Raw genomic sequence first — 16,656 nt, 5'->3', positions numbered from 1 at the left:
CAACAACTTTTCCATACGATGAGAGCTAATGATAGAAGGAGCACCTGCCTGGAGTCCAAGTAGGTTATGCATGTGGTCATTCTTCTTAAAGCTCAAATATAACTCCTGGAAGTCCATGGTGATTGGGCCTAGTGTGCAAAGCCATTCAGCACCCAAGATAATGTCACAACCATCCATGTTAATTGAAAACATGTGGATCTTTAGGTGGTAATCTACCATCTGAAGTTTGATATTTTCACAGCGGCCTTCACATTTAATTGTCCCCCCATTAGTAATTTGGACCTAGAAATTATAGACTGACCTGACAAAAAAATGAATAGCTTCGGCGACTTGCTCATGGATAAAGTTATGAGTGATGGCACTATTAATCACTACTACTATAGGGCGATGTTTAATAAAACCTCTGATTTTGATAGTTTGGGGCGCAAAAATTGTAGAGTCCCTACTTTACACCTTATCCTCCATCATTACCTACTGTTTTCATCACTTTCCTCTCTCTTTTACCTCATTTTCCACCCAGATCATTACATTAGTTGTCATTAAACATGATCAAGTGAGCTTTGCTAATGGATAATTGTTTTGTTTAGTTTTTGACATACTTGCAGGTATTCCGCAGCTTTCTGCTGATTCCGCAGCCATCTGCTGATTCCGCAGCCATCTGTTGATTCCGCAGCCATCTGATGATCCCGCAGCCATTTTGTTGTTCTCAAGGTTCCACGTGCTATTTTGCAGAATGAGCCACGTGGGCATGTTGGAATATACATGCTCGAGGTTCCTGTGCCATCAGTTCAGCCGGCCACGTCATTTGTACCTCCGGTCAAAGGGGGTCAAGTTTCGGTCAAATAAAGACAGCTCAACGTGGATACGTAAGCTGTTTGATCACGTCGGTGGAAAAGGTGACCTGTCCATGTTTTGAAAGCCGTGGGGGACATGATCTAATGTTAGATTCATTGCCCATATCGACCAGGACCTCCAGCTTGACCACGAAGCCTATGACGTGTTAATTGCACCTTTAATACGCATGACAGTTAGTTCATTTTCTGTTTTTATGTTTACGTATTAGGCCATCTTACAGATGCCTATATATACTTGCGTCTGCGTACGCTAAGGTTACCTTTTCAGATGCTGTAGTGTATGTATTTGTGAGAATTTTGGCACGTTTTCAAACTCTGTTTTTATAAGAGCTGTTCCAGCACTTTTGGATTATGTATCTTTGCATATAAAGTAATGGAAACGCTGTTTTGAAGTCTTAAGAGCATCTGAGTTTTCTGTGGATAATATGAATGGAGGGCCCCTGTTCGTATTAGCCTTGTAAAGTATTTTCATGTTCATATTTCTGCAATTTCTTTATTTTACAAACATAATTTCTTTTCTTGAGTTATGTACAGCTTGATTTCTCTTTATTGCTGCAGCCTTTATTTTCACTGATCAGATTTACCTCTTTGCAGGTTTCCACCCGGGATTAAGTGTGTTGTGTTTGCTTTAAAATCTAATGGTAGTTGCAGTTGTCTTGTTCATGATGCTGCCCTTTTTACTCTGTTTTCTAGACTAGTTTTAGCTTAGTTTTACAAGTTGGATGCTAACTAATTTATGCTCTCTTTATCATGAATAGCTTATATTTCAAGAGAACAGAACACTAATTAATTGCAGCTTGTATTTGAGTAGTCTTGGCTTGTGATACTAATACTTTTTCCACTTGTTACACATAATCACATATGTAGGAAGCAGTATGTTGGAAAAGGCTTAGTAGTGTTACAATTTGTCAATTAGAGTAGATTAGAGTTTTTATCAATTCTTGGATTTGTTTTCAGCTACCTCCTAATCGTGTTTTACGCAGTACTATGTGGTAGAAGCAGGGAGTTAGGAGGAGATAATCATTAACATCAATCCTTGAAGTGATTTTCTTGTTTCTTTTATTTGCAGCAGTATGGATAGAGACTAATGCCATTAGAACGTGGTCATTTACTTTCAAGTCATTTTAATTTATTCATTTCTTTCAAGTTCTTTTTCTTTACAAATTCAGCAAGTAATTAGAAATCACCTTCACACACACACTTTCACTCATCTAGAACTCACTTTTCACACACTTGCACTCATCTGTTTATAATCATCACTCCATCTTAGGAAGATAAGTTAACCATAAAACAACACCCCCAAACGACAAAAGCTCTAAGAAAGTTACTTAAGTACATATAGTACACCCTCACTTCATCAGCTTACGAGCCCCGGGTTGACAATTAATGACATCAATTTAGGAACACTAAATTGACTAAACATTTTGGCGCCGTTGTCGGGGAAGTGAAATTAAGTAACCATACTTAGGAAAAAAAAAAAACATAAAATTTTTTCAAGGAAAGAAGTTAATAACCTATCCAAGTATGCTCTCCTCTTGCACTTTAAAGTGATCTGGAGGATCAGAAAGGAGAACGTTATTGATTTAATAGTCTCTTGAGTATGCTCTCTTCTTGCACCTAGAGTGAACTGGAAGATCAGAAAAAGAACTATTAACTTGACTTGAAGAGAAAAATAAAAAATGACATGCATAGAGCTAGAGATTCTAGAGGACGGTTTTTAGCTAGAGCTCGAAGTTCAATTTTTGCAAGTCCATCTGCTTCAAGGGAAAGACAAGAGACACCCCCCTTATCTCCAACCGAAACTCCTAGTCCTAGAATTCCTGAAATTCAAGAGCCAAGAGTTGACTCTCCTACACCTTCTATTGAGTTTGAACCAGGAGGAGAATCTTCTCTTTCTCCTACAGGAAGACCAATTGTAATTGAGGAATTGGAATCATCTGAAGAAGAAGGAGAAATCCCTTCTCATTCACCTTTTGTAGAGGAACCAGAAGATTTTGAAATCCCTAGGAGAATCATCATGGCAGAGGAAGAAGGAGGAGGTAGAGGTAGAGGTGGAGGAGGAGGAAATAACAATAACAATAATGGAGGTAGAGGTCCCATTGGAGGAGGAAATAGAAATGGGGATAATTCATTTGGGTTTCCCATTGTTAATGAGGATTCCCGAGCCACTACGAAAAACATATCACCATCTGTCCTCCCTAACTTCCATGGGTTAAGGACTGAGGACCCTGAAACATTCTTATTTGAGTTTGAAGTGGTGTGTCGAACTTATGACTACCTGGATGACTCTCAGAAACTCAAGTTGTTCCCTTCAACACTGAAGGATCAAGCCTTGAAATGGTTTATGGGGTTACTCACTCAATCCATTAGGACTTGGGATGAGATGAAACAGACATTTTTGGATAGGTATTTAGACTATTGCATGCCTACTAATCACAAGGACGAGGTTTTTAAAATGGTACAAAAAGAGGATGAGAGTCTAGAAGATTTACTTGAAAGGTTTCAATATAACTTGAAAAGAGCAAAGATGAACACCTTGGATGAAGAGACCTTAAAAGCCCTCTTATTAAAAGCCATCAGGGATGAATGGATAGACATCTTAAACATGATGGGGAAAGGGGATATTTCTCAACTTTCTCTCAATGATATAGCAGAACTTTGTATCCATCTCTCAAGGGGCAAATCAAAAACTCAAAAAGGGCCTAGAGATCCTTCTCTCCTTAGGGCAAATAAATCTGCAACAGGATCAGTGAGTAGGGCTGAAATCGGCAGTATGCTTGATGACTTTTAGGGAGTCTTAGTGAACAACTTGATACCCTTAAGATTCACAATAAACAAAAAGCAGAAGCCGAAGCTTTGGCTATCTTTTGCCCGAAATGTAGAAAGAAACATGCTTTAAGGGAATGTCCCTTAGATGCACACGTTGTAGAAACATGTGTAATTTGCTCAGAAACTCATGAGACCAAGGATTGTCCTTCAATCCCTGGCCTCAAGGCAGTCTTTCAAGAGGATCCAGATACACTCGAATCTCTCTGTTTTATTGCAAGGAGACCTTGGCAAGGACAACAGAATCAAGGGTTTAACAACTCTATGAATTCTCAATCCCAACCAAGTTGGAATCCTTGGCAACAACCTTGGCCTCAACCTCAAAATTCTTTCCAAGCATGGATGCAAAGCATGCAAAATCCTTATGGGAGATTTGCACAATTCTATCAATATCCTCCATCATTTCAGAATCAGCAAGCTCCACAACTTCCAAACCAAGGTCAACAACTATCATTGCCATACCCTCAACAACAACAAACTCCTCCACAAAATCAAAATTCTCAATTAGCACTTCAATCCCAGCAGAAATCTAACCAACTTCCCTCTCAGCCATTACCGAATCCAAATAATAGGAACCCTCAAAATGCTTATATGATGGAAGGTCAACCATTCCCTACCTACATGGTTGTTCCTCTTAATGAAGTACAACTTAGATCAGGTAGAATCCTAGATCAACCTTCCACAAGTGTTCAACAACCAAGCATTTCTGAGGAAGAATCTCTCAAAGTCAATAAAGGTTCTGAAGTATCACTTCAAACCCAAAATATCCAAAAAGAAAAAGAAAAAGAATCAATCTCTACAACTCCCCTAGTTGAGCAACCTACACCTACAGCTACACCTCCCTTTCCTGAAAGATTGCAAATTGATAAAGGGGTAGAAAAGCAGATATGGGTGCCTGACTATAACTTCCTAGATGAATTGAAAAATGTATGTATCAAGATTCCCTTGTTACAGGCCATTAAGGAAATTCCCATTCTAGCGAAGACAATAAAGGAGTTGAGTTTGAAGAAAACAGTAAAAAGAACCAAAGATACTAAAAGGATACATCTAGTTGGAAAAATTGCAGACATAATGATGGGTAAGATTACCATGCAAAAGTATGTAGATCCCGGTAGCCCTATTGTCAAAACTCATATTAATGGGGTTGAAATCCCAAATACTCTTATTGACTTAGGGGCCGCGATCAACATCATGAGTAGACAGACCATGGATCAGTTAAAGCTTCCTAACCTTCTCTTTACACCCACTCTACTGCAGCTTGCAGATAGATCAATCATTAAACCTGGTGGTGTATTGGAAGACATTCCAGTCTCTCTAGATTCTTGGGAATATCCTGTTGATTTTATGATTTTAACTCCCAAGAACAATCTAGGAGGACATCCTCTTATTTTAGGAAGACCTTGGCTGGCCACAGCTGATGCTTTCATAAGCTGTAGGTCTGGAGACATGTATATATCAGATGGTAATTCCACCAAGAAGTTCAACTTGTATCCCCCAGCAAAAGCCATAACAGAAATAGGAGAAGACGAATGGGTAGAGGATGAAGATACTATACAACCAGTTCTAACCATCTCTGAGATCAGTGAGGATAGTCAAATTCTAAATACATTAGAAAATTTTGAAGTATCTTTAGAATATGACTCTGAACATTTTCAGATAGATGCAGACATTGAATATCTCTCCTCTAGACAAATGTCTCTCTTCTCAATGGAAGAGTTTGGTAGTTCTACAGTTGAAATCCTCCCAGGAAAAACATTAAACATTAACAAAAACTTGGGAAGACCACAACAAGAAGAATTAACTAAACTGTTGCAAAAACATTCCACTGCCTTTGCATGGGAATACACTGACATGAAAGGAATCGATCCTAAGACTTGTATTCATCACATCTACATTGAAGAGAATAGCAGACCTATTAGGCAACCACAAAGAAGGATGAATCCAAATCTTAGGGAAATTGTGAAAGAAGAACTGCAGAAATTGCTCAAGGTAAACTTCATTTACCCCATCTCAGATAGCCAATGGGTTTCTCCCTTGGTAATAGTGCCCAAAAAGAATGGTAAATGGAGAGTTTGCATTGATTATCGAGAATTGAACAAAGAAACATTAAAGGATCATTTTCCTTTACCTTTTATTGATCAGGTACTAGACACCTTAGCAGGTAAAAAGTATTTCTCATTCCTGGATGGTTTTAGTGGGTACAATCAAATTCAGGTAGCACCTGAAGATCAAGACAAAACCACATTTACTTGTCCTTGGGGAACTTTTGCCTACCGAGTACTCCCTTTTGGATTGTGCAATGCACCTGCTACCTTTCAAAGGGCTGTATTAGGAATCTTTTCAGATCTGATTCATGATTGTGTAGAGGTATACATGGACGATTTCACAGTTTATGGTAATACATTTGAAGAAGCTTTGGAAAATTTGGAAAAAGTACTGGTAAGATGTAAGGAAACAAATCTTTCTTTAAGTCATGAAAAGTGTTTTATGATGTTTACTGAAGGGATTGTTTTAGGACATCATATTTCAGGAGATGGGATCAAGGTTGATAAATCCAAAGTTGAAGTCATCTCTAAGTTACCTGTTCCAAATTGCCAAAAGGATGTTAGAAGTTTTCTTGGGTTTACTGGGTATTACAGAAGATTTATTGAAAACTTCACTAGGATAGCATCCCCTCTTTTCAAATTGCTTACCAAGGACTGTGAGTTTAAGTGGGATCCTGAATGTCAATCTGCCTTTGAAGCTTTAAAGTCTAGAATATCTGAAGCACCCATCTTAAGGGGGCCAAATTGGAAACTCCCTTTCCACATCTCTACTGATGCTTCAGATACAGCTCTAGGAGCTGTTTTGGGACAAAAGGATTTGATCCCTTATGCCATTTATTACACAAGTAAGAATTTGACTCCTACTGAGTTAAATTATACTGTTACAGAAAAAGAGTTCTTAGCTGTGGTACATGCAATCAACAAGTTTAGACATTACATAACCGGCTATGAAACCTTTGTCCATACTGATCACTCTGCCATAAGATACTTAATGAACAAACCTGTCACTAATGGTAGAGTTACAAGATGGCTTTTACTCTTGCAAGAATTCAACATTACTGTGTTAGATAGACCTGGAAAGCAAAACACAGTAGCTGATTTCTTGTCTAGAATCCAAAACACTAATGAGGATTCTCCAGTAGAAGATAAGTTCCCAGATGAATACTTGTTTGCAGTGACTACCAAGACACCTTGGTATGCAGATATGGCTAATTATCTTGTTACAGGGAAACTTCCTCTACACTTATTTCCTAATGAGAAAAAGAAAATCATTCGGGAGAGTTCACATTATTCTTGGATTTCTAATGAATTGTTCAAAACAGGGCCAGATTATATAATCAGAAGGTGTGTTCGGGAAGATGAAATGCCTGACATCCTTAAGGCATCTCATGATGAACCATGCGGCGGGCACTTTGCGGACAAGAGGACAACCTATAAAATCCTTTCTCTAGGATATTATTGGCCTTCTCTCTTTAAAGATGCAAAGCAGTATGTTAAAAGGTGTGACAGCTGCCAAAGAGTTGGGAAACCAACTCCTTCAAATGAAATGCCTCTACAGCCTCAGGTATGCATCGAACCCTTTGAGAAATGGGCTCTAGATTTCGTTGGACCAATTAATCCACCATCAAAGCAAAAAAAATATATACTGGTTTGTACTGATTATGTTACTAAGTGGGTAGAAGCAAAAGCATTGCCTTCTGCCACTGAAAATTCAGTTGTTCAATTTCTTTTTGAGGATATCTTCACTCGTTTTGGTGTCCCAAGGGAAATTGTGACAGATCAAGGCAGCCAGTTTACATCTAATTTGATGGAGAAGCTGATGGAGGAATATAAGATCAAGCACAGAACATCTACTCCCTACCATCCGCAATCTAATGGTCAAGTGGAATCTACCAATAAAGTTCTTGAAGGCATTATCACCAAGACTGTTCATCTTCATAGAAGAGATTGGGTGGAAAGGCTCCCTGAAGCCTTATGGACCTATAGGACCACATGGAAGAACACAACAGGACATTCCCCCTATGAACTTGTTTATGGGAAGGAAGTCCTGCTTCCTATTGAGTTCCAAATCAAGACCTTCAAGATGGCAGTCCAATTGGGAATGAGCCTCTCAGAAGCTAAAAGACACAGAATGGACCAGCTAAATGAGCTAGATGAAATAAGACAAGATGCAATCCTAAGGACCAATCTAGTTCAGCACCAAAGATCTAAATGGCATGATCGTCATATCAAAGAAAGAAAGTTTCAGAAAGGAGATTGGGCTCTATTGTTTGATTCAAAATTCAAAGACTTCAAAGGAAAGTTTCAAACTCATTGGCTTGGGCCATATGAGATTGATGAAGTCTTTAACAATGGAGCAGTTCGAGTAAAAACTATCGATGAATTTCATACTCCTCTTATTGTGAATGGCCACCGCTTGAAAATCTATCAGAAGCCATTCTCAAAAGAAGAGTTTGTCAAATTGTTCAAAGGAGATTCTGCAATCAGGCTGGTGGAGAAGGATTCTTCTCCTCCATCAGCCTAAAGCTTTGGTTTTTGAAAAAAAAAAAAAAAAAAAAAAAAAAAAAAAAAAAAAAAAAAAAAAAAAAAAAAAAAAAAAAAAAAAAGAATAAATGTATGAGCCTGAAAACCAATCTCTGATTGGCAGTCTCATACAGAAAACTTGAGGTGAAAATCAGGGTCACCTGACACCTCATGTTTTCTAAAGAAAAAAATTTTCTCTTTCTTCCCTTATTTCATTTTATCCTCACCACCATTTCACCCACCATTTCATTCATTTTCCACTCCACCTCATTTGTTTTCATTCATCCATCCACCCACTACACTCCATCTCATCAATAAAGTCATTTTTTTTTTTACAACTAAAGTTGCTTTTGTGCAGTTAGAGGCTACTACTGCAGATTCCGCAGCCATCTGAGGATTCTGCAGCCATCTAATGATTCTGCAGCTCTCTGTACCTGCACAAATAAAAAAAACACAGTCTGTTTGAAATTTCTCTACAACAGTAGTCATCAATAATAAAATGGAAAATAGTCATGCAAAAATCAGTGAAGGGTTAAGTGGCAAGTTATCAGAGACAAAACTAAGCGGGAATCTGAGGTATGTTTCAAATCCTAAGCTAACAATTATTCCATTATGTAAAGTTCTCTAAATTATGTTTCTTGCCACTAAGTGTAATGATTGCCTAGCCATGAGACCATATATCCACGTATCATCCACGACTATCAGTCCTTGATTACCATGATTTTAAATCCCACTGCCGGCTGCTTCTTCCATTAAGATCTCGTACTTAGGTGACGTAACCTAATGTACTACGTCTCCACTCACGCAGCCAAGTGTAATTTCGAAGCCGAGATCTAAGGACATAGCCGTTGTTTATTCATTAACCCTTCTACCCTCTTACGCTCATATCATTTCACTCCCATTTTCACTCGCATGTTTCATTCCATCTACGCTGCTACCACACTCTGTTATGCTGGGCTCACTACGCTGCCATTCACCATACTCTGTTTTTTTCCCTCTCCGCTAATTCGAAACACCAGTGGAGGTCTGTTACGGCCGTTTTCAAAGTTGAACCCATAATCCCCTGTGTTGAGGCCGTAAATTCACTGTGTAAGGCCATTTTAAAGCCAAGCTCCAAAACAGAACCGTGAATTCACTGTGTAATACCCTTGTTGAAGCTGTGTTCCAGAACAGAGTTATGAATTTACTGTGAAAAACCCTTGTTGAAGCCGTGTTCTGAAACCAAAGCCGTGAATTGACTGTGTGAAGCCGTTTAAAGCCGTGTTTCAAATAGAACAGAGCCGTAAAAGCAAATGGGGAAGCTCTTGAGGGCAGAACCAGAAGGTTCAAAGTTTTTGGAAGGTTATCCTCAGGTCAAGGAGGCTTTACAAAAGGCAAATTGGTTACAATGTGTACAGAAGTTCAAAGGCTACCATAAGGAGGTGACAAAGGCCTTTGCAAGGTCCTTCAGAGAAAAAGATGGTCACGTGGAGATAGGAGACTTACAATTCACAGTCAATGAAAGCAGCATAGCTCAAGCTACCTCACTTCCACAGACAGGAGAAAGGTGGTTTAAGAACCGGGCAGTCCAAGATCAGCAGTGGAAACGAATTTTGAAAAACCCAGGTATGGACACAAGTATCTTTACCAAAGGAATTCCGGTTTCTTATGTTAAAGAAGAGTGGACCACTTTACTCTTGTTAGTGCAGAAATTTTTCACTTGTGAAGGAAGATTTGGGGTCTTATATGTTTATCATGCAAAGGTTATGATGCATTTTCTAGGTGATGACATTAATCTCCCTTACTTTCTATTTTCAAGTCTTAAGAAAATGTGTGCAATGGTCCAAAAGAACCCTAGAAATGCTGAAGCACATTTATGTCATCACGGTCTTGTGAAATTGCTGGTAGAGGAACAATTAAAATCAAAAAGAGACTCATGGGAGAGGTTTCTCATAAGGAACCATTTTCAAGAGTTAGGAGAAACTTCTGGAGGATCCCCTCAAGTGCCAAAAAGAAGTAGAAGGAAAAGAGGAGAGGGGATTAACCAAGAAACCACTGCCCAAACAGAAACCATTGTTCCTGATACTACTATGCCTGAAACAACTACCCAAGAGGAAACAGTTCAAGACCAGTTTGATGAGGAAACTGATATACATCATTCTGGACAGGATATTGATCCTGGATTTACTGAAGATGATAACCAAGCAGCCCAAGGAATTATCTCTGAAACCCTTTCAGAACTTGCTCAAGAAATTGCTCAGAAAAGGAAAGAAGGGAAGAAGAAACGTAAGCAAGATAAGGGTAAATCTGTAGTCCAAGAAACTCCCCTCATCCCTGAAGATACTAGTGAGGAAGACACTCAACCCTTAGCTCAGAGAATGGCCAAACTTCACAAAACTGCTCTTTCCAAAAATGAGACAAAACAGAAGCAAAAAGTACCAAAAGAAAAACAGAGTGCCACCTCTGTAAGAAGGAGCAGCAGATTGCAAAATAGAAAAGTAGGGGCCACAAAGGGTAAACAGTCATTCTTCATTGACTTAAGCTCACCTCAAAAAGGTGCTACAAGTCCTCCACACGCTGAGCACATTGAGACTACTCCTCCACGTGAGGAAAGTCCGTTGAACATGAAACATGAACATGGATCTGAATTTGATTATGAACCAAGTCCCAAAAAGTCACCTGAAGTGGACCCAGAACAGCAAAAAGTGTATAATTATATGGAAACATTGGAGCAAGCAGCCGCTGGCCCTAGTAATTTTCAGCCTTTAGAACAACAAGTTCACTCCTTGAAACAGGAAATTTTTGAGATTGAGGTTCTAAATCGACATATCACGCAAGAAAATGAGAAGTTGAAAGAGCAAGCCAAATTGGATAAGATGATTCATGATAACACCATGTTACATTTGGGCCTGTGGCAAAGAAATAACAAGAAGTTAAGGAAGAGATGCAAAAAGCTCAACAGAGCCTTGATCAACCTAAAGTTCAGATGCTTAGTAAAGAAGCCAAGGGTGAATGTGTCTACATAGAGAAAGAAGAGGAGATTGGATGTCTTGGCAGAGGCATCACAGCAGGTTGATTGATCAGTGTTTTTGCATGAGGACATGCAATGCCCTCGTAGTGGGGGTATGTAGAGTCCCTAATTTACACCTTATCCTCCATCATTACCTACTGTTTTCATCACTTTCCACGTGCTATTTTGCAGAATGAGCCACGTGGGCATGTTGGAATATACATGCTCGAGGTTCCTGTGCCATCAGTTCAGCCGACCACGTCATTTGTACCTCCGGTCAAAGGGGGTCAAGTTTCGGTCAAATAAAGACAGCTCAACGTGGATACGTAAGCTGTTTGATCACGTCGGTGGAAAAGGTGACCTGTCCATGTTTTGAAAGCCGTGGGGGACATGATCTAATGTTAGATTCATTGCCCATATCGACCAGGACCTCCAGCTTGACCACGAAGCCTATGACGTGTTAATTGCACCTTTAATACGCATGACAGTTAGTTCATTTTCTGTTTTTATGTTTACGTATTAGGCCATCTTACAGATGCCTATATATACTTGCGTCTGCGTACGCTAAGGTTACCTTTTCAGATGCTGTAGTGTATGTATTTGTGAGAATTTTGGCACGTTTTCAAACTCTGTTTTTATAAGAGCTGTTCCAGCACTTTTGGATTATGTATCTTTGCATATAAAGTAATGGAAACGCTGTTTTGAAGTCTTAAGAGCATCTGAGTTTTCTGTGGATAATATGAATGGAGGGCCCCTGTTCGTATTAGCCTTGTAAAGTATTTTCATGTTCATATTTCTGCAATTTCTTTATTTTACAAACAGAATTTCTTTTCTTGAGTTATGTACAACTTGATTTCTCTTTATTGCTGCAGCCTTTATTTTCACTGATCAGATTTACTTCTTTGCAGGTTTCCACCCGGGATTAAGTGTGTTGTGTTTGCTTTAAAATCTAATGGTAGTTGCAGTTGTCTTGTTCATGATGCTGCCCTTTTTACTTTGTTTTCTAGACTAGTTTTAGCTTAGTTTTACAAGTTGGATGCTAACTAATTTATGCTCTCTTTATCATGAATAGCTTATATTTCAAGAGAACAGAACACTAATTAATTGCAGCTTGTATTTGAGTAGTCTTGGCTTGTGATACTAATACTTTTTCCACTTGTTACACATAATCACATATGTAGGAAGCAGTATGTTGGAAAAGGCTTAGTAGTGTTACAATTTGTCAATTAGAGTAGATTAGAGTTTTTATCAATTCTTGGATTTGTTTTCAGCTACCTCCTAATAGTGTTTTACGCAGTACTATGTGGTAGAAGCAGGGAGTTAGGAGGAGATAATCATTAACATCAATCCTTGAAGTGATTTTCTTGTTTCTTTTATTTGCAGCAGTATGGATAGAGACTAATGCCATTAGAACGTGGTCATTTACTTTCAAGTCATTTTAATTTATTCATTTCTTTCAAGTTCTTTTTCTTTACAAATTCAGCAAGTAATTAGAAATCACCTTCACACACACACTTTCACTCATCTAGAACTCACTTTTCACACACTTGCACTCATCTGTTTATAATCATCACTCCATCTTAGGAAGATAAGTTAACCATAAAACAACACCCCCAAACGACAAAAGCTCTAAGAAAGTTACTGAAGTACATATAGTACACCCTCACTTCATCAGCTTACGAGCCCCAGGTTGACAATTAATGACATCAATTTAGGAACACTAAATTGACTAAACATTTTGGCGCCGTTGCCGGGAAGTGAAATTAAGTAACCATACTTAGGAAAAAAAAAAACATAAAAATTTTTCAAGGAAAGAAGTTAATAACCTATCCAAGTATGCTCTCCTCTTGCACTTTAAAGTGATCTGGAGGATCAAAAAGGAGAACGTTATTGATTTAATAGTCTCTTGAGTATGCTCTCTTCTTGCACCTAGAGTGAACTGGAAGATCAGAAAAAGAACTATTAACTTGACTTGAAGAGAAAAATAAAAAATGACATGCATAGAGCTAGAGATTCTAGAGGACAGTTTTTAGCTAGAGCTCGAAGTTCAATTTTTGCAAGTCCATCTGCTTCAAGGGAAAGACAAGAGACACCCCCCTTATCTCCAACCGAAACTCCTAGTCCTAGAATTCCTGAAATTCAAGAGCCAAGAGTTGACTCTCATACACCTTCTATTGAGTTTGAACCAGGAGGAGACTCTTCTCTTTCTCCTACAGGAAGACCAATTGTAATTGAGGAATTGGAATCATCTGAAGAAGAAGGAGAAATCCCTTCTCATTCACCTTTTGTAGAGGAACCAGAAGATTTTGAAATCCCTAGGAGAATCATCATGGCAGAGGAAGAAGGAGGAGGTAGAGGTAGAGGTGGAGGAGGAGGAAATAACAATAACAATAATGGAGGTAGAGGTCCCATTGGAGGAGGAAATAGAAATGGGGATAATTCATTTGGGTTTCCCATTGTTAATGAGGATTCCCGAGCCACTACGAAAAACATATCACCATCTGTCCTCCCTAACTTCCATGGGTTAAGGACTGAGGACCCTGAAACATTCTTATTTGAGTTTGAAGTGGTGTGTCGAACTTATGACTACCTGGATGACTCTCAGAAACTCAAGTTGTTCCCTTCAACACTGAAGGATCAAGCCTTGAAATGGTTTATGGGGTTACTCACTCAATCCATTAGGACTTGGGATGAGATGAAACAAACATTTTTGGATAGGTATTTAGACTATTGCATGCCTACTAATCACAAGGACGAGGTTTTTAAAATGGTACAAAAAGAGGATGAGAGTCTAGAAGATTTACTTGAAAGGTTTCAATATAACTTGAAAAGAGCAAAGATGAACACCTTGGATGAAGAGACCTTAAAAGCCCTCTTATTAAAAGCTATCAGGGATGAATGGATAGACATCTTAAACATGATGGGGAAAGGGGATATTTCTCAACTTTCTCTCAATGATATAGCAGAACTTTGTATCCATCTCTCAAGGGGCAAATCAAAAACTCAAAAAGGGCCTAGAGATCCTTCTCTCCTTAGGGCAAATAAATCTGCAACAGGATCAGTGAGTAGGGCTGAAATCGGCAGTATGCTTGATGAGTTTAAAACTGACATCTTAGGGAGTCTTAGTGAACAACTTGATACCCTTAAGATTCACAATAAACAAAAAGCAGAAGCCGAAGATTTGGCTATCTTTTGCCCAAAATGTAGAAAGAAACATGCTTTAAGGGAATGTCCCTTAGATGCACACGTTGTAGAAACATGTGTAATTTGCTCAGAAACTCATGAGACCAAGGATTGTCCTTCAATCCCTGGCCTCAAGGCAGTCTTTCAAGAGGATCCAGATACACTCGAATCTCTCTATTTTATTGCAAGGAGACCTTGGCAAGGACAACAGAATCAAGGGTTTAACAACTCTATGAATTCTCAATCCCAACCAAGTTGGAATCCTTGGCAACAACCTTGGCCTCAACCTCAAAATGCTTTCCAAGCATGGATGCGAAGCATGCAAAATCCTTATGGGAGATTTGCACAATTCTATCAATATCCTCCATCATTTCAGAATCAGCAAGCTCCACAACTTCCAAACCAAGGTCAACAACTATCATTGCCATACCCTCAACAACAACAAACTCCTCCACAAAATCAAAATTCTCAATTAGCACTTCAATCCCAGCAGAAATCTAACCAACTTCCCTCCTAGTAGAAGTTAACGAATCAAGCAGAGGCCTTAGAGATCACGATGAGGTTGCACAAGACCCTAATGCAGGATCCTAACTTGGGAGTTTAACAGATCCATGCGCAGTTGAAAAACTTATGCCTTGAGATGCAGAATCTCAAATAGGACAGGATAGGATAGCTCACCCAGAAGTGCGTGAAGAGGTATGGTGCGTAAATTGCAAGGGCCAAGGTCATGATAAGGACCATTGCCTAGTGTTCGCAAATTACCTTGCGGTAGGGGGACCGATGTCATTAAGACCAGAATCACAAGCAGGACCTAGCACGATGCCTGCTTTGTGGTGCGCAATTTGTCAAATAGGAGGAAACACGCTACGGACAACTGCCATTTGTTACATAAGTATACACAACATTCGCAGCAATTGTTCAGTAATTTTTGTAGGTCAGTGGGACATGATGAGTGCACTTGTAGGAGTTATGAGTTGATGATGGATAGAACTCCCACGTACAGTGTTCAGGCTGAATCGCGTCCCCTAGACCAGAATGTAGGAGTGGAACGAACAAGATTTTAGCAACGTGGATGAGGCCGAGGTGGAGGAGGACCTGGAGGAGGTCGCAGACCGCTAATATGCTACAATTGTGGAGGGCCAAGACATTATTCTCATGATTGTACAAACCCAATGTGTCCATCATGTCTGTATTGTACCTTGTTTGATCATGAGACGAAAGATTGTCCTACGTTGATAGCTAGGATACACGACAAGGGAGCGCTACCGCCTCCCCCGACTCAGAACCTGCAGATGATGAGGTTTGAGCCGTGTGAGGAAGATCCAAATGTGAACATTGTGCTTCGAAGTGGAATTGTGACAGGAGATGATAAAGGCAAACATCTTGAAGATAGTACTTGGGTTCGCAAGGCTCCGATGAAAGAAGCAGAATTTGATTTGGAGCTCACTAAGGAAACCTTCATGGAAGCTAAGAAGAGCTCCGTTGATTCCTCACTTTCAGGAAGCAAAGATAGACCGAAGCTAGAAATGGACCCATCTATGATCATGACATTCATGGAAACATGCATGAAGTTATTGTACGATAGTAAGGCTGTAAAGGGACTATAGGAACTCATTAACATATGCACTGGGACCGCGCCAGGAGAACCACACGTAGTTCAGAAGATTGGAAAGCATAAGACAAGGACGAGAAGAGAAATGAGGTTAATCACATAGATTGGAGAATATGAGATGGACCAAGTAATTCTGGATTTAGGATCGGTCGCAAACGTTCTGTCGAAGCAGACATGGGAGTGCATTGGGAGGCCTATGCTGCAATGGTCTCCTATTTAGCTGCAAATGGTGAACCAGTAGAAGATAATACCTATGGGGATATTGTAGGGAATCACTCTAGATATTGAGGGAGCGAGCGCATTAGTAGACTTGGAAGTAATAGAGATTTTTGATGACAGCAATCCCTACCCCGCGCTCTTAGGAATTGATTGGAAAAATGACATGAATGGGATGATTAATCTGAAGAAGTGCAAGATGATTTTTGAAAAGAAGTCTTTGCGTGTAGTTATTCCTTTGGACCCTACTTAAGGATTGTGCTATATAGAGCTGGCGTGCGACTATGAAAGTGACAATGATTTGGACTACATCTACAAAATAACTGCGCGAGAGAAAGATTGGGTAAATCCCACCATGAATAGATGGATCTCATGGGAGCACAAAAGCTCCTATACGTTGGATTTTGA

This window comes from Pinus tabuliformis, chromosome 1_1 (genome assembly GCF_031772625.1).
Source record: "Pinus tabuliformis cultivar Carrire ecotype Pingquan chromosome 1_1, CPIR1, whole genome shotgun sequence".
NCBI classification, from domain to species: domain Eukaryota; kingdom Viridiplantae; phylum Streptophyta; class Pinopsida; order Pinales; family Pinaceae; genus Pinus; species Pinus tabuliformis.
Note: the sequence above shows the minus strand (reverse complement) of the source record.